The 27,720-nt window shown below is 41.8% G+C and overlaps 1 pseudogene; it reads right to left on the reverse strand.

Annotated features, from left to right (window-relative positions):
* Window positions 1–17,348: 17,348 nt before the first annotated feature.
* Window positions 17,349–18,432, reverse strand: LOC119801185 (annotated as a pseudogene).
* Between the last annotated feature and the right edge of the window lie 9,288 nt (window positions 18,433–27,720).

The following is a 27,720-nucleotide window of genomic DNA, read 5'->3' on the forward strand; positions in this document are numbered from 1 at the left end:
AATAGATTTAAATATTGTAAGTGTAATTCTTGCATGATAACTGTTTTGTTATATGTAATTTTACTATGTTAAAGTTAAAGCCTTTTTTGTTCAAAAAGAAAAAGGGGAAATGATGGAGGAGTGTCTATGTGTTACTTTCATTTTTAATAAAGATACTGCCTTGGCCCTTTAAGAGACAGAAAATTAGGTAGGCGGAGTAGACAGAACAGAATTGTGGGAAATGGGGTAGCAGGCAGTGGGGAGACACTTCAGGCAGTCGCCATAGTGAGTCGCCATGCTTCTCCTCTCCGAGATGGACGCAGGTTAAGATCTCTCCTGGTAAGCCACACCTTGTGGTGCTACACGGATTACTAAATATGGGTTAAAGGAAGATGTGAGAATTAACCAATAAGAGGCTACAGATAATGGGCCAGGCCATGTTTAAAAGAATACAGTTTCTGTGTAATTATTTGGGGTAAAGTTAGCCGGGTGGCGGGACACAGCCCTGCCGCTTCTTTCTATACCATCCTAAGATAATATCTTCCTTCTGCATTAAAATTCCTATAGGGTAAATTCTGGAAGGCAATATGACTAGAATACAACTAAGATTTGGATTCACCTTATCCACATGTGCCTCCTGTAATTTTTCTTCAATGACTGTTAATTCTTTTTCTGCTCTAGTTATTAATTCCCAGGGATTATTTAAGTCTTTGTCACCCTCTAAGGTTTTGTTGAAATGACTTATTAGATCAGGTATTATCCCAACAGCTGGTTGTAGACTGGAAATGTCCCCTAACAATCTTTGATAGTCATTAAGAGTCTGCAATTGGTCTTTCCTAATTTGTACCTTTTGTGTTCTAATTTTCTGTAAGTCTATTTTGTAACCTAGGTAATTGACAGTATCTCCTCTTTGTATTTTTCAGGAGTAATTTTTCATCCCCATTTAGGAAATACTTTATTCTTCATTCTTTCTTAAGTATCTATGTTTGAATCAGATAGCAAAATGCCATCCATGTAATGGTAAATTATAGACAGGAAATTGCTGTGTATTATTTCCAATGGTTGACTTACACATTATTGGCACAGGGTGAGGTTATTGAGCATTCCCTGTGGGAGGACGGCCCACTTGTATATCCTACTAGGCTGATAATCATTATAAGTAGGCACTATGAAGGCAAATTTTTCTCTATACGTTTTTCTTGTAAAGGTATAGTGTAGAGACAATCCTTTAAATAAATAAATACAAGGGGCCATCCTTTTAATAATACAGAATGCAGAGGAATTACAGATTGTATAGGAACCATAGGTTGAATTACCTTCCTGAAAGCTCTCAGATCTGTCACCTTTCTCCATTTCCAGATTTCTTTTTAACAACAAATATAGGAGAATTCCAAAGGCTGGGTGATTCTTCAATATGGTAAGCATCTAGTTGCTCCTATAATTGCTGTTCTAATGCCTGCAGTTTGTCTTCTGTTAAAGGTCATTGTTTACCACATATTAGTTTCTCAGTAATCCATTTTAAAGACAGGGTTGTTTGTACCTCTGGAGATTTGTTAGTTGCTTTGTGCTCTTGTACAGCCTGAAAGGCTGGTGACTTCTGTTTATAAAATCTATGCAAAAAACATGACTTTTGGACCCTGCATGGATGGTAACCTGGGTATCCCATTTCTTCAATGGGTCTTGACCCCATAAATTCACTGCAACATTATCTACATATGGACTCAGCCTTCCTTTGTATCCCTCTGGCCCTATGCATTCAAACCACACCATGCTTTGTTTCTCTTAAGATAGGGTTTCAATTACTAGAAACTGAGCATCTTCCTCTTGAAGGGGCCAATCTGAATGCCAAGATTCTGGAGTAATGATACTCATGTCTGCACCCATGTCTAGTAATCCCTCAATTTAAATGCTATTTATATGTACTCTTAGCTTTAGTCTTTGATCATATATAGAAGTCTGACATAACATACATTTCCTATTTCCTACTGGAGTTTTAAACCCTTCTCCATGTCTATTCCATCACCCAGAACACTATGGCTTTTTACAGTAGGCAGTGGATTTTGTAAATTTTCCTGGTGAGATATGTTCTCCACAATGACTGGGAATAGCTTGACCACGTTTGATATGTGAAAGTGTTGGACCCTGAAGTCCAACTGCCCGGAAGAGTCACCCCAAGAGACCGTCTCTCAAACCACAATTGATGTAAAAGCATGGGGATTTTATTAATTCTGTCCTGACAGGGTCTTTCAGCATTCGAGAAGCCAGAAAGAACCCGAATAGCTGATACAGGCTACTTTTAAAGCAAAAAGCCACAAAGGAAGGGCGTGTCTTTTTTTAACTATTACGATTGGCTTATTCAAAGGGCTATTACCAATAATTGGCTGGAGAGTGGTTGCCAGATCAGGTGAGGTAAGAGGGAACATCTGAGGGTCACTTTGACCCTTTCCCAGGGACTGAGGCAAAACACCAGGAACTGAGTCAACACCTAAGGGTTATCTTGCCCCTAGTCAATAAGTGAGTTCTATATGCAGAACATTTACAAGGACTCAGGGAGATGATGGAAAGTTCCCAACATTTTAGTATGTGCATGTATAGTTGAAAGGTCCTTGGTTCCGAGGTGGGGAGGGGGCATTGCTGCTAAGAGGCCTCAAAATTGGCCACAAGAGTTGTTAGAAGTGGCTTTAGAGTTATTTTAGAGTTCTACATTGCCTCCTCTTCTTTGACCAAAATTCCAATCCTGGAATTTTAGTAAATTTTGGGGACTAATTGATTTAATACACAGAAAATAGCAGTCATCCGAGACAGGAGTAGAAGCAAAAGGGGTTAAACCAGTGTTGCTGGCCCATCATAGATCAATAGAGGGCACCAGGGACAATTTTTCTGTAGTCCTGGAACTGGGAGATTTAGGTTACGTAGGTGTTGATATTGAGGTGTTGGAGTCCCCAAACATAAGCCTTTTTGATACTTTTGTTAAGGTTAACTTTTTCTGTTGACCCCAACTACAGGACGTATGAGAGGTGATGTTGTTGAAACTGCCAGATGAGGCTATTCCCTCATAATAGGGAGGTTCTGCTGACAGTCATAGCCAGCAAGATTGTGTCAAGCTGGGGTCAGTACTATTTAGCAAGGAAAAGGCTCCCTGCACAAGGTTGAATAGTCCTTGGCTGTTGGTGGGAGGTGCCGGCAGAAAGCATGAGGAGGTAGTCCAGCCTGCAGCAGCAGGGATAACTAGGACCCCTTTAGGGGAGCTAGTCCAGCCAGCAGCAGCAGGGATAGCTAAGGCCCCTTTATGGGGGGTTTAATCCGGCCAGCAGCAGCAGGGATAGCTAGGGCCCCTTTGGTGGGGGTAGTCTAGCCAGGGCTAGCTGGCCCTGGTCAGATAGTACTTGATTGGGTCCTACTGCTTATTTGGAGGAATCTCTACCTTTAGCTTAATGGTGAAAGCACACCTAAGTCCTTTTTTTAGTGTCTAAGGGCAGCTGTTGGGGCTGTGAATCTGTGAATCCCAGGAATCTAGTCTGGCCACTAATTGACAGAAATCAGGGGTGAGGATGGGCCACCAAGTACCTGGAAGGGCTATTTTGGAGTTGGTTCAAATCATCTCTGTGGTTTCTGAGGAGACCTGCCAAGTCAGTTTCTGGGGTGCATGGGGATTACTATGGATGGCAGGGGTATCAAAGCAAGGGCTTGAGGAGGCATGGATTTTAGAACAAAGAGCTGTGAGAGAGCAGCTGCTGGTCTGGCTGTGGAGCACTGCACTTTCCTCAGTCTTGCCGTATATACCCCAGGTGATAATTCTGGAATGGATGCGAGATTTCAGTTGTCTGGGCAGCCAGGGGTTAGAGATCTGAAGGGCCTTCAGATGTACAGATAACAGTCTGGGAAGAACAGCATTAGAATTATATATGTTACCCTCCTTAGTAAGCGGTGTCTTTTACATTTGATCTCGAAAGGGGTGAGATTTGAACCCGGAACAGGACAAAGGAAGGGAGTGCTTTTCAGTTATTCCTGGCAATCTCTTGGTCCTATTTTGTCAGGGTCTCTTTTTTAGGGTGTTCTATCTGATCTGAACTCTGAGGTCAGTAAGGACAATGTCAATTGATCCCCAGTTGTGTGGCCAGTCCCTGACTTACCTTGGCAACAAGTCCCAATTACCTTGGGCAAGCCAAAACTCAGGAAGATTTCTGATTTGATCTTCTTAGCCACCACATTGGCCATCTTAGTCCTGGTAAAAAAAAAGCTTCTCTGCCATCCATAGAGTTTGCATCAAAAGGGCTGATGTCCCTTTAAGAAGGCTGTTCAGCTCGGCCACCATTGCTTCCCCACATTCTTCAGCAAATCCTACTGGCATGTGCCACCAAAATCTGCTCTGCCTGGGCAGCTGAATACAGAATCTTGTTTTTTGTACCCCAAGTTTCCCACAGATGTGGTCTGGGAAGCTTGGAGCAGTTGTTCTCTGTGAAACCTGCAAGCAGCTTGGGACAGTGTTTGGCTGCCTGTGTAATTGGGCTCTGGTGCCTTCTGGGCTTGCGAGGCTGCAGGATGAGCCAGAGCTACCTTCTTTAGGGCAAGCACTGTGACCAAGGCAGCTCCTGGGAAATGAGGATTCCCAGCAAGGTGGGCATGACTGAGGCTGAGAGCAGACCCAGGCCTGCGTTTCCTGCATAGCTCGATAGCAGCAGGGGAAGCAAAAGTCTCTCCTTTGTCAACCAAAGGCTCTGATCTCAATGGTTGTTTTAACACAGAGTGCTCAGCCCTTATTTCTACAGTCAAATGCTCTAGACATGGGGAGCAGGAGACCCACCCCTTCCCCCATTCGTGGCCCTGACATGGATGGCCCCCACCCCTCACTACTGCTTGGCAGATGCTTAGGAAGTGTCTGATCTGTGCCCTGAGCATTCACCCAGGTCGTGGGCTGCTCTATCCAAGGCTGTGCCATCTGTGCAGCCACCTTCTTCTGTTGCACAGGTTGCCTTTCTGTCTGCGGCCAAAATTCTAGACAAATTTCTTTCTTGTCTATGATCTCTCCAGTGGAGTAAAGAGCAGTGTGCTGCATTCCTGCTTGGCTCCTGGTTGCTTATGCCCCAAAATAACAACACACAAATTGTATTCATTTAAACACTGACTGGCCCATTAGCTCCAGCCTCTCACTAGCCAACTCTCAAACCCTGATTAACCCATATTTAGTAATCTGTGTAGCACCACGATGTGTTGGCTTACCGGGAAGATTCTAGCCTGCATCCATCTTGGAGAGGAGAGTCATGGCCACTGCCCGAGGTGTCTGCCTCACCCCCAGCATCCTGTTCTGTCTACTACACCCACCTATGTTCTGACCTGTCAGGCCAAGCAGTTTCTTTATTAATTAACCAATGAAACCATCAGATATAGAAGACAAATGTACATCACTCCAGTTTTTTCTTTTCTCTGCTTTCTGTCTCTCTCTTTCCTTTGCTTTTCATTGTGGTTTTTTTCTTTTTCTGTCTCTCTCAATATATTTTTTAAGTCTCTCCAATTAAATCTTGCAAAGTATCCTTCAACTCTTATCTGATGCTGACTGTCCTGTGAAGGTCATGGTTACCACTGTTGGCTGACCTTCAGAGGTTGGGTCAAAGGAAGTAAAACGCCTGTAAACATTTAAGAAACACAGATGGTGGTTGAACTGGCCCCTGAAGAACATCTCTAAACTTGGCCAAATTATTGGGGTGCCATGCAACCCCTCGGAGACCTACCATGAGAGAGCACTGTGGAGACTGACGGTCAGGTGCCCTTACCTGCTGCCGTATTGAGATTCCAAGTGGGCTGATGGGTAGTAAGAACAGATTTTATGAGTCCAGTCAGAGCCTGAGGGTCTGAGTGAAGGGGAAGTACTTGGGAGGTACCTCTCCTGTCCCTTGTGGACATCCCTCCCCTGTCCCCATATAGACGCTGAGTGCTGAAGTTTTCAGGGCTAGGGGCCCAACCAACAGGTTCCTCAGGAACGGGTGCAGGAAGTGCTTCCTCCAGGGGAGGAGGGGGAAGGAGAATGTAATTCTGGGTATTAGGAAGAACCGGAGGTGCTTGAATTCTGGGTTTTGTTCACTCCTGTAGAGGAAAGAGAAGACAAAAGGCTTGGAGGAGAGGCAGCCACCATTGCTACTGCCTCTGCTTCAGAATCAGGGGAGCCAGTACCAGGTTTTGAATTCCTGCAGGTGGTTACATGTTGTTTTATTTTATCAAAGACAAACCGACATACAAAAGCAAAAATACAAAGATACAGAAACAAACTCAAAACCAGAAGCTGGTGCTCTCACCACCACTCTGGTGCAGAACTCAAAGCACAGATGCAAACAAATCATGTTTCCCATGGACTAGAGTGCAGGGAGCCGATTTGCCGGCCACCATCACAAGATGGCGCTGAGCCCCTGCAGCGCTGAGTAAACAACTCCATATTAGGCAAGGCTCTAGACAGAACCTCCCGCAGGCATGACCCGTGTCCACTCTCCCTATATAAGCGGCTGCCGTTTAGTGCTCCGGGCCCCTCGCTTCCAGCTCTCCCTTAACCAAGAGGCTCCAATAAAGCGTGATTTGAGAAGAATCCTCAATTCGGTGGTCGTTCTTCCCTGCTGGCCAGGGGGGTTCGCCGCACTAGAGTGACATGGTCACCCCCTCTTCATACTGCCTGAATGCCATCCAAGCCTAGGGACAGGGGTCTCAGGGCACATCTGCTTCCCCACTCTGGTCCCGTTTCAATACATACCCTGTGCAGGTACAATTTTCAAATTACTGATTCACAATTACACAGAAACAGAAACATAATACACAAACAGACAGATGTAAAAGTGAGCTCATTCATACCTCCAACTGGGTCTGGAGTGGGTCTGGGAGAGACTCAATTTCTGGTCAGGGAACCAAATGTTGCAACCTAAAGTCCAACTACCAGGAGGAGTCGCCCCAAGAGACGGTCTCTCACACCACAGTTGATGTAAAAGCATGGGGATTTTATTAATTCTGTCCTGACCGGGTCTTTCAGCATTCGAGAAGCCAGAAAGAACCCGAATAGCTGATACAGGCTACTTTAAAAAAAGCCACAAAAGGAAAGGGTTATCTGGGGTTGTTTTCTAACTATTATGATTGGCTTATTCAAAGGGCTATTATCAATAATTGGCTGAAGAGCGGTTGCTAGGTCGGGTGAGGTAAGAGGGAACATCTGAGGGTCACTTTGCCCCTTTCCCAGGGACTGAGTCAAAACACTGGGAACTGAGTCAACACCTAAGTGTTATCTTGTCCCTAGTCAATAACTGAGGTCTATTTGCAGAACATTTACAAGGACTCAGGGAGAGGATGGAACGTTTCCAATATTTTAGTATGTGCATGTGTAGTTGTTAGGTCCTTGGTTTCTGGAGGGGAGTGGGAATTGCTGCTGAGAGGCCTCAAAATTGGCCACAGAGTTGTCAGAAATAGCTTAAGAGTTATTTTAGAGTTCTACAAAAGCAATTCCTTTTGACAAAAAGGGTGTGATTTGACACTAGCATGGCTACTAACATACACATGAGCTTGTTATCTTAAATCTTTGAGTTTGGCTGGGATTAAACAGTAAACCTACCACTCCACACTAATCTGGAAAGAGTTGTAGAAGAAAAACAAGGAGATTCAGACGAGAGTTTGAGAGAGGGATACCCAGGCATTGACCCTGTTTCTAAGAGAGTATGAATTTCTGACAATTGCACAGCAGGAAGATTTAGCACAATTAATGAAAACCCAGACATAGATATTATGGTTCAACCTGAATAACATAAAAGAAAATCAGCCACTGTACCTTACCTCTACCTCAGAATAAAAATGGGTAGGATCCTGTCTCCATGAATGCTGAAGTCTCAACAGTGCACAGTCAACTGAGTTCCTCTTTCCTGTTATATGCCTTTCTCCATGCAGGATATAACTCCTGCCGCAACCTCCCTAGTGCTGGAATAAAAGGTGTGTAATCCCAGACATTGAGATCACCTTTGTGTGAGCTTTGTTTCTCCTTTAAGACAGATCCAATCTCAAGTAGCCAGGATGACTTTGAACTCACAGAGATCTCTCTGGCTCTGTCAAACGAGTCCTGGGATTAAAGGTGTGTGCCACAAGCCCCTGGCCTGTATAACTGAATCGTATGGCTGCTTTGCCCTCTGACTTTCAGGCACACTTTATTTATTAAAACACAAATAATATACCACTATAGAAGGTGATAAAAATCAGAGGAGAATAAAGAATCATATTCCCAATATCTAATGACAGAACCACTGTTGGGGCAGCTGGCCCAATCCCTGCGTTCAGGGGCATGGCTGCCCCAGGGGAGAAGGGTACCTTTAAAAAGAACCAGGTCCGGGAGGGAGGCCCTGTTTTTTCCCCACGTCACGTTCTGCTTCGCTGGACTCTTGGCTCTGTAAGTTCCCTTATTCTCCTTTTATTAAAACGGATTTATTCTAAAAGGACTATTTTCAGTTATTTCAAATTTCCAAATTCCTCCGACCCCCGCTACACTTGGCACCCAACGTGGGGCAGAACCCCGGGTGGAGTAGCCTCCGGGGACCACTCTTACCCCACAGTCTGCTGCGGTTGGCAGATTTCTACTTGCAATTCGCAGGCGGGCTGAACCGGCTCAATTTTAATTCAGCGGATTGAGCCGGGCCACACACCCCCTTTTTTTTCTTATTTCCATGTCTCCATACGGAGACCGCCCGCAGCCGAACGCCGCAGCCTCCTCTGCTGCCGCCTGCCAGGCCTGCCCCTTTGCTCCACCCAGGAGCTGTTTGCCTGCTTTTGCTTAAGCTGAGAATGCAAGCCCGTTCAGAGCCCTGCCCCGCAGTATCGTGGCGTGCCGGTCCAGAGCTCTGTCCAGCCGCTGGCCGCCACAGCCGCCTTCTCCTCAAGTGGGAAACGCAGTAGCTTTCCCCTCCTCCCTTCCCTCGGCTCTGGCGCGTCCCCGTAGCCACCAACATGCTCAGCCCCAGCTGCCCGGTAGCCCGCCAAACTGCTTGCGCAGCTTTTGCAGAGATTCAACGTTGATTTTAAGTTAGCAGATCGTCCTGCCCGACCCTCCATGTCGACCCGTTTATCCAGCTGCTGCGAGCTCTGCGCGCCCTGATCCAGGACGCCATCTTTGGTTTCCTAAAAACACGTAAACCTAGGTGCACTGCGCCATCTACTGGCAGACAACGGTAATTAAAGGTAATTTTTCATTTGATTGAAATTAAGCATTCAGATTGAAAATGTCTGATAATATCACTATTACAGGATTCTATAATTTGTTTAATTACACGATGATTGAATTTTTGAGTGATACAGATGTGGTTTCCTTTGGCTGGATATTTATAGGGCTTGGTATCTTCTTTATTTTTATTTTTTTCATTACAACGTGGTTGGAAGATAGAAAAGTGATAGATTCCTTATAGGCAGGAGTTGAAAAACTAAACAAGGACATAACTGATTTGGAAAACACCAATAAACAGTTTGGAGAGACGATTGCAGCTCTCGAGGAAAGGAATAGTAGAGTTTCCTCTGAGATGGCTTTGTCAATTGAGAAAAATATGCAAGAGTTTTGTAAACGGCTCGAAGCTCTCGAGGAGAAGTTTGAATCCCGTGAGGAAAGGAATAACAGATCTTTCCCTGAGATGGCTTTATCACTTGAGAGGAAAATGCAAGATATGGAGGCAGGAACAGCTGATTTGAATCATAAGTTGCAATCCCTGTCGGTAGGAACTGAAACATTATCTGAGAAGATTCGAACCGTTGAATGTATTAACAAGACTTATCAAAGGGCTATGAAAGATTACTGGACAGAATTTCGATACAAGATGGCATCATTCATGCCATAAAAATTCTGTCCAAGGATGAGACGTTATCGGTGTTGGAAAAACTTCATACCTTTGAATCCTCTATGAAAGCCTTGGAACATAATACTGGGCAAGAGATTGAGGCATTGCAGAAGGCAATGGTAAATAGATTTGAAAAGATTGAGGAAATTATGGACTCTCATGAGCAGGAGCAAATAGTACAAAAGAAAGTCCCAACCCCATCGATAAATAGAATTCTCCAGGATAGCTTTAACAGAACTCTGCCTATTTTCCCAGTGATAACCACAGAAAAGGTGACTGGTTCTAAAAACCCTAAGGTCACCAAGGAATATACATGGGAACCCATCCGTATGAATGATCTGAAAGAAATTAAACAAGCTGTTATGAATTTGGGGATACATAGCTCCTTTGTTAAGGAGATGCTAAAGTCTTGGTCCATAACCATGAACCCCACCCCAAGGGACTGGTTGGACCTAGTGTCGGCGGTTCTAGAGAGTGGATCTCAATTAAGCTGGAAGTGTATGTTCAGACAAGAGGCTAGGCTTTTAGAACAGCAGGAAAGATCAAAGGGAGTTGACATCACCCTAGATCAAATTCTGGGTGAAGGACTTTATTCTGATCCTCTAGAACAAGCTAATTATGATGAACACACTTTATCCATATGTACTACCGCAACCTTGAAGGCTTGGGACAGGGTTCAAGACCCAAGACAGAGAACAGAATCATATATCAGAGTTAAACAGGGTCCGAGAGAACCATTTGTTGACTTTTTACATAGACTAACTAAAGCTGTACAAATAGGGATATCTGACCCAGAAGCAAGGCAGGTAATAATTGAGTCCTTGGCTTATGAGAATGCCAATGTAGAGTGCAAAAGGATTTTGACGCCTCTAAAGATCAGATCAGGACCTCTGGAGGAATGGGTCTTACATACAATGACTATTGAATCGGCTGAGTTTCACATGGAGACCTGGGTAGAAGAAGCCATTGCCAATGGTAAAAGGAGACATCAAAATACCAAATGTTTTAATTGTGGCAGAATGGGACATATGAAACGGAATTGCAGACAAAGGATTTACAGAAATAATAATAATAATGCCTCTTCCAGGAATAACAGGAATAGGAGGCCTCAGCCTTCAGGTTTATGTAGGAGATGTGAAAAAGGTAGACATTGGGACAGTGAATGCAGATCGTCAAGAGATAGGCAAGGAAATCCGCTGCAAGCGGGAAGCGCCATGGGGGGCCTCTCGCAGGCCCCCATGGCAAATGTGGTCCAGTCATTTCCCGTTACAACGGAGAACATGCCTTGTCAGGACAATTAGCAATCCCCATGTCTGCTGTTAGAAGCAAAAATAGCCTGAAAGATGAATTACGTGTATTTTGGCAAACTTCTATAAGTGATCAAAGACCGAAGTTAAGAGTGTGTGTAAATGGCATTTTCATTACTGGCCTGCTGGACACAGGAGCGGATGTTAGTATCATTACTCCAGAATCTTGGCATCCGTATTGGCCTCTACAGGATGTAAATGTTCGGCTCTTGGGAATTGGGACCCTATCTCGAGTAAGACAAAGCACGAGATGGGTTAAATGCATAGGGACAGAAGGACAAATAGGAAAATTAAGGCCATATGTAGCTGATATTGCAGTAAATTTATGGGGTCGTGACCTATTGCAGGAATGGAATACTCAAATTAACATTCCTGCTGCCTCTAGAGCATATATTTCTGAGGAAAACATCAAAAGGTATTACAGATGGTGAAAACCAGCCATTCGGGCTGTACAAGAACACAAACCAAAGGATGCCCCTCCAGAATCACCAACGGCCCTACCTCTAAAATGGTTGACTGAGAAACCGATATGGACAAAACAATGGCCTTTATCTGAGGAAAAGTTGCAAGCTTTAGAACAGCTAGTACAAGAGCAATTGGATGCTCAGCATATAGAAGAATCTACCAGCCCTTGGAATTCTCCTGTATTTGTGGTTAAGAAAAAATCTGGTAAATGGAGAATGGTGACAGATCTCAGAGCTATTAACAAGGTTATTCAGCGTATGGGCTCTCTGCAATCTGGACTTCCTCTGCCTTCTTTATTACCAAAAGGATGGCCTCTCATAGTTACTGATTTGAAGGACTGTTTCTTCACCATACCTTTACAAGAAAAAGATAGAGAAAAGTTTGCCTTCACAGTGCCTACTTATAATAACTCTCAACCTACCAAGAGATACCAGTAGACCATTCTCCCACAGGGCATGTTGAACTCTCCCACCCTGTGCCAATACTTTGTAAATCAACCATTGCAAATAATACGCAAGATGTTTCCCAAGTCTATTATCTATCATTATATGGATGACATTTTATTGTCTGATTCAAACATGGATACCTTAGAAAGACTGTTTGAAGAGGTGAAAATAGTTCTACCTAAATGGGGAATACAGATTGCTCCTGAAAAAATTCAGAGAGGAGATTCTGTTGATTATCTAGGTTATAGAATAGGCTTGCAAAAAATTAAGACACAAAAGGCACAAATTAGGAGAGATCAACTATGGACTCTTAATGACTTTCAAAGGTTGTTGGGAGACATTTCCAGCCTTTGACCGGCTGTTGGGATAACACCTGATATGATAATTCACTTAAACAAAACCTTAGATGGGGAAAGAGACCTAAACAGTCCCAGAGAATTAACAGGTGAAGCAGAAAAAGAACTGACAATGGTTGAAGAAAGATTGCAGGAAGCACATGTGGATAGGGTGAATCCAGAACTCAGTTGTATTCTCGTCATATTGCCTTAAAAAATTTCTCCTACAGGAATTTTAATGCAAAGAGATGATATTATCTTAGAGTGGATCTTTCTACATCATAAGCCAAGTTAGAAAATAAAAACCTATGTGGAAAAGGTTTCTGAACTAATCATAAAAGGCAAATTGAGACTTCATCAACTAGCAGGCATGGACCCAGCAGAAATCATAGTGCCTTTCACCGCTGATGAGATACGAAAATTATGGGAAGATAATGAACCATGGCAAAGAGCTTGTGCTAACTTTTTAGGAGAAATTAATAACAACTATCCAAAAAGCAAAAGGCTTAACTTTATAAAGAGAACTTCTTGGATTCTTCCTCGAATCGTCCGTGATGCTCCAATAACTGGAGCCCACACATTTTATACTGATGCTAATAAATCAGGGAAGGCAGGCTACAAATCAGAAGACTTGAGTAAGGTGGAACAAAGTCCTTACGATTCTGTCCAAAAGGCAGAGTTATTTGCTATTTTTATGGTGCTAAGGGATTTTAAGGAACCTCTTAACATTATTACTGACTCACAATATGCAGAAAGAGTTATCTTACATATTGAAACTGCTGAATTCATACCTGATGATACTGAACTAACTTTATTGTTTATCCAGGTACAAGAAATGATCAGGAACAGACTTTGCCCTATGTATATAACACACATCCGATCCCATATGGGTCTGCCAGGTCCTTTAGCACAAGGTAATGCAGTTATTGATCAGTTATTGATTGGTAATGTGCTGCAGGCTTCCGAATTTCATGAAAAGCATCATGTCAATAGCAAAGGCTTGAAGAAAGAGTTTTCTATTACATGGCAACAAGCTAAGGAGATTGCAAAGAAATGCCCTACTTGCTCTTTCTATAACCAAGCACCACTGCCTGCAGGGACTAATCCAAAGGGCACCAAAAGGAATGAAATCTGGCAGATGGATGTGTTCCACTTAGGAGAATTTGGAAAATTAAAATATGTACACCATTCCATTGACACTTATTCAGGATTCCAATGGGCAACTGCTTTAAGCTCAGAAAAGGCCGATTCAGTAATCACTCACTTGTTAGAAGTTATGGCCATCATGGGTATACCTGCACAAATAAAGACGGATAATGGTCCAGCTTATGTCTCTAGGAAAATGAAACGGTTTTTTGCTTATTACAACATTAAGCATGTTACAGGTATACCCTACAATCCTACAGGTCAAACAGTCATTGAAAGATCAAATAGGACTATAAAGGATATGTTAAACAAACAAAAGGGGGTGGAAAATACCCCCAGAAATAGATTACATAATGCTTTACTAACCTTGAATTTTCTCAACTCTAATGAGAAGGGGACAACGGCTGCAGAAAGACATTGGATAATGGAAAAGTCTGCTGAATTAAATCAACCGGTTTATTTCAAGGATGTGCTGACCTCACAATGGAAGCCAGGGGATGTGCTCCGTTGGCGAAGGCGTTTTGCTCTTGTCTCCACAGGAGAAGAAAAATCGTGGATACCATCAAAGTTAATAAAGGTTCGGTTTGAAGAGGAGAAGCCCCTTGGAAAAGAAAAATAACAATTCATGCACAAGGATGGTGAACATACTGATGGTAAGAGACCTATAGTTCGGGGGCAGGGTTCTTTTTTTTATCTCCACAGGAAGACGCTCACCTTCAAAGGATCTGAGGGACCCTGGATATCTTGAATACTGACGGATGGAAACCAATTGCAACCCATCAAGGATCAGCATTAACATTGGGTAAGCTCCGTGATTATGAAAAACAATTTTTTGTATGTGTGTCAATATGCATTTCTTTATAAATATTTAGAGCTGGTTTCTTGGAGTTGGACTCTGGCCCAGTCCCTCTCCAATTCCAAGCTTGTTTATAAAAGATTTCTCAGAGTTTCTGTCTCAGGTCAGGAGTCATGTTATGAGACAGAATAATAATAACAATAATGTTAATAATGGTACCAATATATTTGCCTTCTTTGCCTTCCCTCATATCTTTGTCTGTCTTTAATGCACCTTTCATTGAAGATATGAACGTATATGTCTGTATGTGTCTTTGTAGATAATGCTTATCTTTCTCGCAACAAACAACAAATTTTTCTTCAGTAATCTTTGCAGTTTCCAGGATGAAGACGAGGCCCCGCAACATCAACTCCAACTGGTTATTATGACGTCATGTTTTTGTAGCGCTAATATTTGGCCTGTTTTTTGGTACCAATTTGCACAGAACACTTTTGAATAGTGCACATTTTTGACAACATTCTGGCTGGATTTCCTCAAAATATTCAGAGGCTAGACACATTTTTCCTAGATGAAATGTTACCCTGGGTATTTTACCATCATTTGCTTTCACAGGACCCCCTGAGAAGAAAAGTCGCCCCTATGTCAGCTGGAAGCAATCTTAGATGACGAAGCCCCCCTCCCAACAAAGTTTACCCTCAGGTTTAGGGACACTAATTGGTGGCTGGTATAGGGTTGAGGGGTTGTGGAAGGCTTTATATGGACTCAGGGGTATAAACTATATATATATCTCAAAAAAGGGGGGGGAGCGATTAACTGGTGAACTGAAGGAATAATTGATTTTTGTGAGTTATTGTTTTTTGAAAACTATATGAGTGTTGATTCTTGTATATTGATATATTGAACATTGTATGAGAGTATGATACTACCTCTGTTTGAAACAATTGTTATATTGACATTGTATACCATATTGCAATGTACATTTCTACCTCAGATATTATTTATGTAATGACCCTGTTTACATTTGGAAATCATTGTCTTCATTTATTGCACAGTTGTCTATTCTATTAGTCATACAGTTAGATAAGTGTTGAGAATTATATGTTTGTCATATTTATATTTAGGATAATCAGGTGTTTTAGACATATAGAGGTTGTATTTAGTATAGATAGCATAATCTTCGACCTCTTTGAAGAGCTGTAGAACATGGCCTTTAATCTAACCTAGAGTTTTGTAATTATGAGACACAATCACTCCTGGCAACAATGCTCTACTCCCAAGAGAACGTTGAGCACCAAAGATACTCCACTGGGAGTTTGTCTTCTTCTTGGCAGAACTGGCCTTTGGGCAAAGAAAAGCCCATACCTCCACTACTGACTAAGCTATAAAATATCCATAAGTGTATAAAACAGAATTGTCTTATCTTGCCAAGACAGGATAAGATAGTTCTACTAAAGGTTCCTTGCTGTTGTATAATGGTATGTCAGGTTATATCAGGCCTCAGACAAAGTTGGTTGCCTCAACATTGCTAACAAGATTTCATGTGGTTGCCCAGGTAGTCAGTTGTCTCTGTCTTCTGTTGCACATTTTGGAAGTTTCTCGTTTGTGCTTCCTGGTTGCTTTAGTAATATTACTTCCCTTCTCAGATCTTTGATGGGGTTGAAGATTAGATAATTGTAGCTACCTTCTACATTATTTAGACTTCCTAAAGTAGAATGATTAGTAAAATTTTTGTTATATGTTCCTCGCCTAATATTGTTTACTTCTTGTAATTTTATATGATCTATTCCCATTGTATATGGTTGTATTTGGTTTCTGAATCTGCCTTATTTAGACAAAAGGGGGAGATGTTGGGGCAGCTGGCCCAATCCCTGCATTCAGGGGCGTGGCTGCCCCAGGGGAGAAGGGTACCTTTAAAAAGAACCGGGTCCGGGAGGGAGGCCCTGTTTTTTCCCCCGCGTCACGCTCTGCTTCGCTGGACCCTTGGTTCTGTAAGTTCCCTTATTCTCCTTTAATTAAAACTGATTTATTCTAAAAGGACTATTTTCAGTTATTTCCAATTTCCAAGTTCCTCCGATCGCCGCTACAAACCACAGTTCAGGAAGAGAAAGTTTGAATTCTTAATGAATCAATCCCCTTCTCCTTTTTCAGAACCAATCAAATGTTATTTTTCAAAGATGAGTCAATCAACACACTGCCAGGGGCAGTTGTCTTTTTTCCCCTTAGGACCTCATATCTCATTTTTCACAAGAGCATGATGGGCTGTTATCCACTCTGCCACAGTCAGTGCTAAGAAAGAGAACTGAGGGCTTGTGGTCCTATGTGGCATGAACACTGCGTCCAAACCTCCAGAGCTCAGCAGAGTTGGAGGGACTAAAATGGGCTTCATGAAACAGAAATACTACTAGAACCCACAACCTGATTTTAAATATTTTACACATTTTATATTTTAATTGGGTAAGGTTTTGTCTACAGAGATGGCTGTGCCCATGGAGTAGGAACTCAGATCCTCTGTAGCCCCAGTTAGAGATGGTTGAAAAGCCCCCCATGTGTGCTGGGAAGTGATCAAGGGTCCCCTGCAGGAATAACTATTGCCTTTGTCCACTGAGTCATCATCTCTCCAGTTCTCACATGCTGAGTTTGGAGAAAAAATGTCTTATTTCTCTTGCCCTTCTTTTGTAAATAAACATTCATGTTTACTCTTTCCTTTGTTCTAAGCCCTTGAGAATATGTTCTTCTCATCCAATACAGACAGTTTTCTGCAAAGATACCTTACTGGGATGAGCTTGGGATCAGCAGAACCCTGAATCCCAGTTTCCATCTAATGGGACAAAAATCAAAGCAGTCTAATGACAGGGAAGACGTTGCATAGAGTATACCAGAGTTCAGTGCTGCTCCTCCCCCTACCTGCCCTTCAACTCATTTATAGATGTGTTAAAGCCAGGACTGGTAGCTGTGTTGGTGCCCACAGGCAAAACAGGTGTCATTAGTAACAATCCTGACTGCTTTTTCTGTAGGTCACAGCCCACAGGGTCCTATCATCACTTCAGGTGTTTGAGAGGGGGCTCCCGGAAAAGACAATGTGCAGAACCCAGGGAGACACATACTTCAGCCACCAAGTGGGGTTAGGAGTTGACCACTGTCTTCCAGCTCGAGGTCTGAAAAACCTTGGAAGCATGAGCTGTAATGAAATCCATTGCCTGTGTTTTCAACTGCACTGCGCTGTGGAGGTCAGCAAGGAAGAGAATGTGGGCAGCATTCTCCACAGAGAGGTCCCTGTAGAGGGCCCTCTCACACATGACCTTCAAACGCTCCAGGGCATACTTGTCAGCAGCTGCCAGCACCGCATCTGCCATGCTGTGGAGATCTGGTTCTTTCCCAGTGTAAATGAAGTCCATCATTGTCTTGAAGACTTGAGGTTCCAGGTCAAGAATCTCAACACAGTTGTTTCTTCTCTCCTCCATGTCATGTTCAAACATGGCTCTGAAAACTGGAGAGCGAGCAGCTAAAATGGCCTTGTGAGCCCGGAATTCCTGGCCAGCTACCACCAGGCAGCAGTCTGTGAAGCGGGAATTCTCCCACAGTTCTCCTAGCTCATCTACTGGTTTCACCCTGGAATTTCAATCCCTGGCTCCATGTTTTGTTCAGGGATGCTGATGTAGTCCTGAACCACGCTCACCTCACAGCAGCATTTGAGTTTGTCATCTCGGAGAAGCAAACATGGAGTGGACAAAAGGAAGTCTCGAGGGAAGAAAATTTTGAAGCCCCAGTCTTGGTCTAGGTCGAACCTGACGACTCTTCCACTGTTCATGATTTGGTATTTTTCTCCTTTGGCATTTATGATCCAAAGCTGGAACTTTGCCCACATGGGGCTCTTTAGACAGCTGAGCAACCGTACAAAAACTGACAGGTTACATCTGCTTTCCTCATCAAGCCCATTCAAGTAGACATTCATATACGATTTCTGTGTGTCATTGGCTTCTGGTGAGAAAGTGGGACTTTTAATACATTTCCCCAAGTTTTCCTCCAAGCAAGAAGAGTAGTTGCTGATGGTCCATTTGTGGAGAACTTCTTTACTCTGATCTGTGTGTAGCCACTTCTCTCAGCTCCCAGGTCCCCTGACATATCTGCTGCTGGGAGTGTGAAGGTTTACCTGGAGCCAAAGAAGAACAGGATAGTTTTCTTCTTCAACCTCGGGGTCACAATTATAGATAATTTTTTATTTTTTTAGTTTTTGTGTTCTCCTCTGTTCTCTGTTCTATGAGGTAAGAAACTTGAGTCTGTCTGAAATTCTATCCACATTGCACTATGGAATTCAGAGAAGACAGTCTAGAGTACTTGGCCCTCTTTCTTACATCACTCCATTTTTTTCTAGATTGAATAGTAAGTAAGAAGATGATTAGTTTTGACAATTATACAGAACTTTCAATAATTTGGAACATTATATATACTCTTATAACAAAAAGTGTTATACTAGGGTTCTCTAAAGGAACAGAACACAGAGAATGGATCTTTCTGTATGAAGGAGAGTGATTCATTAGAATGATTTAGGGATGCAGTCCTGCTAATCCCAAAAAAGGCTACCTGTGAAGAGAAAGTGCAAGAACCCAGTACTTACTCAGTCCCAGAGGCCTGATGTCTTGGCTATTCCTCAGTCTATGCTGGAATTCTCTACTGCCAGCGAAGGGAAATACTTGCAAGGCAAAGACAGGCAGCAAAGGGCAGCCCTTCCTTCTTCCCTCTCCTTTTATGCTAACAGCAGAGGGTGTGGCCTAGTGTAGGGTGTGTCTTCAAACCTTGAGATCTGGATTAAAGGTGTGTGTTTTCTGGCATCAATTCCAGATTAAAAGTTTCTATCTTTCAACCGTCAAATTCATATTGGAAGGAGATCTACCTACTCAACTCAAGAAAAAAATTTCTCACAAGTGTGCTGTCCATTTTAGATTTTTGTTAATTCCAAGTTTAGCTAAGTTGGGGACCAAGAATAACCACCACAAGTGTAATTTGCTATGAGAAGATCATAAATGTTTTTCAGTTCATTCACATTGACTGATTAGATTGTTTTTCAATACCTTATGACAGGAAAACTTCATTGCGGACCTCTGTCCTCTTCAAAGTTTAAACTTCCATGCATACTCTGCAGGGCCTTAAAATGAGAGAGTATTCTGGTTTTGAGAAGAATATATTCAACAGTTTCTGATAACCTCATCCTCCCAGGTAAGAAGAGCACCAACAATCCTGACTCTTGAGCCCTTTAAAAATATTCTAATGAATGAATAAATCCAAATATCACTGAATCTCTGACATTCACTGTTTGATCTCCAGGCAGCATTATTCTCTCTGTGGTGTCGCCCATAGGCATGCAGTCATCTGTGGGCAGCTGCATCTGTGTGTTCTGCAGGACATAGAATCAGGGACTTCCAACATTCTAGGCAAGTTCCCTACTACTAAGCTACATTTTCAGTCTTACCCTTCTTCAGCCTTCCCTCATGTCTTCCTTTCTTAAGTCTCTTCAGGCTGTCCCACAGAGAACTGGGTCCAGCAAGGACACAGAGCACTTGTCACTGTGATTCTGAGGTGGATGTTACTCATGTAAAACAACCTAGTGAGATTATGTCACAAATTGTTAATGATGATGATGAAGAAGATGATGATAAAATTATAGTACTACTATCAATAACAATAAAATCTCACTCTTATTTAAATTAATTAATTTAATGACAAAATGATTTGTAAGACTAAGTGTGGTTAAAGGAATTGAAGAGAAATACATGAACCAGGCATGGTATGGTAGCCTATGGCTTTGATCTGAGTAGTCTGAAGGCAGATGATGAGTCAACTCTGGAGTCCAAAGCTAACATGGTCCATACAGCCAAATATGCAGAGTGACAAGTTGTCAAAAAGAAAAAAATGCATGAAAGCACAGATGATTACCTTCTAAATTCTTGCTAAAATATTTCAGGCTGTCACAGCTTTAGAGAACAAAATTGTTTTCAGAGCCATTTGATCATCTTTAAGAAAGTACCTCTGATGGGATGGAGAAATGGTTCAGCAGTAAAAAGTACTGGATGCAGTTCCAGAAGACTGGCATCCAATTCACTACATTCACAGGACAGCTGAGAACACTGGTAACTCCAGTTATCAAGGTATCCAGCCTTTCTGGCCTCTGAGGGCACCATAGGCTCATGGTGCACAGGTCAACCTGTGTAACAGGACCCAGACATTAGTGGGGCCACTGGACATAAGCACAACTGTATCTCTGATGCAATTACCATGCAAAGGGTAAATCCCAGCACTGTGTCAAAATCAGCCACACCTGCCTCACTAAAACAAAGACTTAATCCAGCAAAGTCCATAGTTCAGAGAATATATCTCAATGTTCAAACCTTGCTCAAAATATACTAGCATTTTGGCTTCTGTACTGCTTCATCTGGCTAATTTTTCTTTTTAACTGAAATGTGTCAACCGGAATATGGTTTTTGTGCTTAAAAACACACTCTGAGAAAGGTTGGTTGACAGATTGGCTTAAATCCAAGTTCAAGCAGTATTGCATTCTCTCTCTCTCTGTCTCTCTGTCTCTGTCTCTCTCTCTCTCTGTCTCTCTCTCTCTTCCCTCTCTCTCTCCCTCTCTCTCTTTTTCTCTCTCTCTCACCCCACTCTGCACGTGTGTTTACATGTGTGTGCTTATATATTGTTTCTATATGTTTCAGCCACTTTGTTTTCCTGTAATTATAAACGGCTTTCTGTGATACGAGGACACTCCTGACAATTAAGATTTGTGCCTCCCCCTGTTGGGGACATGAATTCTTTTGACTATGCCATGTACCCCAGATAACCACCTATCTTAAATTAAAGCTGCACCTGTCACATTCCTAGAATGATTCTTTTTTTAAAAAAAATAAATGTGTTTATTGAAAAATTTGCAGATAGTAATGTTTTCCAACATTTTTATTGATATTTTATTGAGCTATACATGGTTTTCTGCTCCCCTGTGTAGTGATGGAGCTGCAGGCAGGCCTGCTTTTTGTCCCCTCCAGCTCCCGGATGCCTGGTGAGCTTATGCCCTGAAATAACAACACACAAACTGTATTCATTTAAACATTGTCTGGCCCATTAGTTCCAGCCTCTTATTAGCTAATTCTCACATCTCTTGCTTTAACCCATATCTTATAATCTATGTAACACCATGAGTGGTGTCTTACCGGGAAAGATTCAGCATGTCTGACCATGTGGCTGGCTTCATGGCGAATGTCCCAAAGTGGAGAGGTGGGGCAATTGTCTGAGCCGTCTACCTCACTTCCTTCTTCTTGTTCTGTCTACTCCATCCACCTATGGGCTGGCTTATTAAATGGGCCAAGGCAGTTTCTTTATTAATGAATGAAATCAACACAAACAGAAGACTCTCCCACATCATTTCACCTCTTTCTGTTTAAACAAAAAAAAGAAGACTTTAACTTTAACATAGCAAAATTACATATAACAAAACAGTTATCAAGTAGTTATAGTATTTATATCTATTCTTTTTTGTTTAAACAGAAAAAGGAGAAATGATGGAGGACTGTCATTGCTTAATAAAAAACTGCCTTGGCTTTTTGATAGGGCAGGATTTACATAGGTGGAGTAGACAGAACAGAATGCTGGGAAGAAGGGAAGTGAAGCAACCACCTCAAGCAGTTGTCATGCCTCTCCTCTCCAAGAAGGACACAAGTCAAGATCTCTCCTGGTAAGCCACCCCTCGTGGTGCTACACAAATTACTAAATATGGATTAAAGCAAGATGTGAGAATTAATAAGAGGCTAAAACTAATGGGCCAGGCAGTGTTTAAAAGAATACAATTCGTGTGTTGTTATTTCTGATGTAAAGCTAGCCGAGTTTGAGCCAGGCAGGATGAAAAGCAGGCCTGCCCGCAGCTCCATTACTACAGCATGGTGCCCACGTGGGTAACTGAATCCACAGAAAGCTTGAGAAAACTTGGGAAAGAATAGAGTAAAGCGTGTTTTCTTGGTAACAGCAATTTGTCTGGTCTGGCTCTGCTTGCAAGAGGCAAGCAAGCGCTCTCATTTAAGAGAGGCTTCCTGACTCAGCCTTAGCTGCAAAACCCCGCAGCTCTTTTAAAAGGTCCTGCCATGAAACACTTACATAATATTGATGAAAAACCAACCACATGCTTTTCAGTTTTCAACTGTAGCAGGAAAAAAGTTTTGCTGTTTTAAAATTCCGGCTTTCTGTGCTGTCCTACCAGGCAAACTCTGACTCTTTCAGGCAGGCAGTCTGACTATGGAGGATTTGAATGTAGTCTGTGAATAGAATGCTGCAGCTTGCTTGATGGCAGGGCCTTAAACCGCCATAGAGTTGTGATGATAAACGTGGCTACAGCTGATACCTCTGCCATGAGGCTGGAAAGCTAAGGAATGGGCTGTACCCAGCTGCCAAAGCGACAGCTTTAATCCTACCAATATTGCTTGGTAAATTAAAGACTCATATGGTCACAAAAGAGAGATATACAATAAACAAAAGATTCAAAGTAAAAAAAAATGTCTAAATGGTTTACTATATGTCAAAAATATATGCAGGCTAAAAATTAAAGTTCTTAAAAATACAAAAAAGTAGTTGGGTGTGGTAGTACATACCTTTAATCCCAACACTTGTGAGGCAGATGTAGATTGACCTCTGTGATTTCAAGGTGTGGCAGGACACAATTTTAATCCCAATGCCTAGGAGGCAGAGACAGACAGATCTCTGTGAGTTCAAGGTGTTGTAGCACACACCTTTAATCCCTGCACTGGGGAGGCAGAGGCAGATGGATCTCTGTGAGTTCAAGGACAGCCTGGTCTACAGAGTTATCCCAGGACAAAGATATACAGAGAACCTGTCTCAAAAAATAAAAGTAAAAATAAACAAAATAGAGGTTAAAAAAAGCCGCACAAAGATGGAAAATACACAGAGAATCTTGATACTGTATTCTATTATGCCCTCTTTAAATTGTTTGAATGCTGAGGAAGGAGCAAGAGCTGCTAAAAGTTATTTGTTTATAAATGCTGCTAAACTATTACAGCATAGATATTTTAAAAATACCTTAACTTTAAAATTTGGATCTAAGGACATGATGCTTTGGAAAGGAGTTTCTTTTGTTTTCACAGAAAATGAGACCATATGGATTGCTTCTATCCCAATATGGTATGATAGACCATGCCCTCCTGAAAGGTTGCTATGAACACTTTCAGAAAATGACTTCACCCAACTGATGACTGAGATGAACCTGGCACACAGGTTATACCATGAAAGATCTGATTAACAGCGTCCCCATTCAGTAGGAAGAAATTTGGAGAAAAATAAGTATGCCCATGTTCCCAAATATTGTTTATAAATGTTCTTTTACATTTAAAGGAAGATATAATATAGATATGAATAATTTACATTGGTATAAATTTTTGCTGTGTTGATATAAATTTAAGGTCAATTTTGTTATATGTATATGCATTTCTGATACTGATTAAGGTATTGTGATTGTGTAGTTCATTTAAAAATATAATGTATATAGGTTGTTAATAGATAGTCATCAATAATAGTCAAACTTGTAGTCATGTTATTTAGATTTTCTACATGTACATAGATATATTTCAGATAGGCCATTCTTCAAATCTTTCAAAGACTACAATATATGCCATTGAAATGTTTTAATAACTTAGAGCTTTTCATGACAATGAGACAACGTCCTGCCCCTTCAAGAGGAAGATGGGCATCTAAGAGGCTCCTTATTGAGTTTGATAGCCATTTGGGCAAAAAACTGCTCTTGCCTGGACTGATGCATAGACTGGACACAAAGAACCTGCAGAGAGAGGACTGTTGAACTTCCTAAACGTGAGATGGTCTTTTGGGGTTCCTGATTCACGAAAGAGTCTGCGAGATCTTCTGCAGGACACAGCAGATAGTGACTAAACTGTCTTTGAAATTTCCTGCTTCATGGAAAAGTCTGCTGGATACTATGGGCCCGAAGGCTGAAGATGGATGCCCCAACAGTACAAAAGAACTTTGGGTGACTGTCCAGACAACGAGATAGTCTCTGTAATTTCTAGAGTTTGCAAGTTGCTTATTTCTTGTTTATTTAGTTATATTATATCTGTCAGGAGTCTTTGATAGAGTTAAAGAATAAATAGATAGTTTTAGTTGTTTTCCTTTGTTATGATAAAAGATAAAATAGATATAAATATTGTAACTATAATTTTACTTGATAACTGTTTTGTTATATGTAATTTTACTATGTTAAAGTTAAAGCCTTTTTTGTTCAAACAGAAAAATGGGAAATGATGGAGGACTGTCATTGCTTAATAAAAAAGTGCCTTGGCTTTTTGATAGGGCAGAATTTACATAGGTGGAGTAGACAGAACAGAATGCTGGGAAGAAGGGAAGTGAGGCAACCACCTCAAGTAGTTGCCATGCCTCTCCTCTCCAAGAAGGACACAGGTCAAGATCTCTCCTGGTAAGCCACCTCTCGTGGCAGTATACAAATTACTAAATATGGGTTAAAAGCAAGATGTGAGAATTAATTAATAAGAGGCTAAAACTTATGGGCCAGACAGTGTTTAAAAGAATACAATGTGTGTGTTGTTATTTCTGGTGTAAATCTAGCTGAGTGGGAGCCTGGCAGGATGAAAGGCAGGCCTTCCCGCAGCTCCACACTACACCCCTGTCTGATGTGGGGTTAGTGAAGATCTTTTCCCATTCTGTAGGCTGCCATTTTGTCTTGTTGATCATGTTCTTTGCTTTACAGAAGCTTTTCAGTTTCAGGAGGTCCCATTTATTAATTTTTTCTCTCAGTGTCTGTGCTGCTGGAGTTATATTTAGGAAGCAGTTCCCTATACCAATGCATTAAAGTGTACTTCCCACTTTCTCTCCTCTATAAAGTTCAGTGTGGCTGGCTTTATGTTGAGGTCTTTGGATCCATTTGGACTTGAGTTTTGTGCATGGTGAAAGATATGGGTCTATTTTCATTCTTCTACATGTTGATATCCGGTTATGTCAACACCAACTTGTTAAATATGCTTTCTTTTTCAGTACTGTAGCTCTGTAGTAGAGGTTTGAGAATAATTCTCTATATGAACAATCCTGTACTTGAACCACAGGGAACTCTAAGTTCCCCATGAAAATCTGCTCTTCTCTCCAGGAATTTGCTCCTGGGAAACCCAGGTAGAAATGTAAAGAATTTCTTTTACAAATGAGGGTCCTGCATTGACTGCCTACCTTCACTCAAATGACACATTGGGAGGGAAGTGGTACTTGCCACCCTGACCTAAACCTACATAGAAAACAGTAACTGATGTTATTAGTTACCCACCTGTATAGATTCCTAACTGAGGAACTAACATTAGGAGATCAAACCAATTGATTCATTTATTTTTCCTTGAGAGATGAGTAGCATTGGAGCCAGACTTTCAGGAGAGCTAGGCTGGGAATTGCTTGACAGGATTGAATCACTGAAGTTATTTTCCTGTCCTCTAGGCTTTGTGTGTCCCTACAGACATGACGAGCTAGAGAAAGATGATAGATGTGGGGAGTATTTTACAGATAACAATCTAAGCGGAAGGGGAAGCATCTCAAAGTCCCTTCTTTAATAACTGTTTGAAATTATTCTGCACCCTTTAGAAGCCAGAATACTCTCTCCCATTTAAAGTCCAGCATGCTAGTTCAAAGTTGAAGAACACAACTCACCAGTGAGGAGGAAAAGTATGAGGTAATGAGGACACTTAATCTCAGCAGTCTGATTGATGGAAAGAAGTATTAGAATTTTCTCATAGCACACCCTTATGTGGATCAGGAAAGAGAGTATAAGGAGGATTAACTGAGGAGGACCAGAAAAACCACCAATAATTTAGTGGAGCCATCCCAGGGACTGTGAGTCTGAAATGGAATAAAAGCAGGAAGGAAGGCAGCCACTTTCAGAGAATCCTGCTCTGGCTCTACTCCTGCCTCCTTATATGAATTCTTCCACCTAGACCTTCATGCTGTGAACACTGACAGGGTAAGAAAAGCATTTCTTACCAGATCATGTATATGGGAGGAATTCTTATAACAACATGAGAGGAGTAGTAACAGCTGTGTAGGCATGAACACCATTCCCTTATTTATGGAAGATTGACCCCAGTAAGCAAATTCTCTTGAGATTGTTGTTCTTGGTTCCTGACTTGACTACACCTGGGAATGAACTAAAATCATAAAACAGAGGTCACTACTGTGAGAAATGTTTTTGCTTAAGTTGAAGTAGGTACAAGCACTTCACAGACACACTTTGGAGAAGAAAAACACAAACATTTATCTCAAGGCCTGAAGAAACACACCTTTAATCCATATCTAGAGTCTGAAGGACACACCTCTAGCTGAGCCACACCTTCTGCCTCCTGGGAGCCTCTAAAAAAACATGAAGGAAGCTGTTGCTCATTGCCTGCTTGGCCTCACCTTGTAGCAAGACCATTCCTTCACTGGCATTAGAGGATTCTTCTTTATAATTCATTCAGCATAGACTGAGGACCAGTCGGCACTCTAACCTCCTGGACTGAGTAAGTACTGGATTCTTGGACTCTCCCTTCACAGGTAGCCTTTGTGGGATTAGCAGGACAGCAGCCCTAAGTCATTCTAATGAATCTCCTTTGTTCATACAGAGAGAGTCCTTGGGTATGTTCTGTTACTCTAGAGAACCACTGTGCAAAATTTTGGATGAGTATATAAAATGTTACAAATTATCAAAAGTTGTGTATGATTCTCAAAGTTGGAAATCCATTTAACTAAGATTCAATCTAGAAAAAAAATAAAGTGATAACACAGTCTCTTGTAGCCTAGGCTATCCACAATGAAAACTAGAATTGAAAATCTGGATAATTTCAGAGACTCAGTTTCCAGCCTCATAGAAGAGGGAACAGAGGAGAAACAGAAGCTAAAAAATATATATCATGCCTATTATTTTATCCTACAGAGCAAGAGAAGAACAAATCCTAGTATTTCATTTTGGAGCCAGTTTAAACTTCAAACGACATCCAGGAGAAATGGTCGCAGGATGCCATAGACAAGATCTGGGGCTATAAACTGTTCAACATCCAGAATTTCTCCTGCCAAGGTGGAACCAATCCACACAACTTCCTCCGTTTATTCTGGAGGAAATGATGGACAGTATTAGAAGCCCAACTTTCTCAATACAGGAACAATGGTCAAATGGTGTTTGAGAGTTCACCCTTAGGGCATCGATGAAAGAAAGCTCAGATTACCTGTCAGTTCAACCTAGAGTTAGCTGCTCAGCTTCTCCAAAGATCCCATTACAGTACAGTTCAAGTTTTGTACCATAAATTCCAAAGGAGAAAAAATGAACCTATGACTAGCCATAAAACTTTTAGTTTCCTGCCAGGCTACCAAAAGGGTTTCAAA

Source organism: Arvicola amphibius, chromosome 14, assembly GCF_903992535.2.
Source record: "Arvicola amphibius chromosome 14, mArvAmp1.2, whole genome shotgun sequence".
Classification (NCBI taxonomy): Eukaryota; Metazoa; Chordata; class Mammalia; order Rodentia; family Cricetidae; genus Arvicola; species Arvicola amphibius.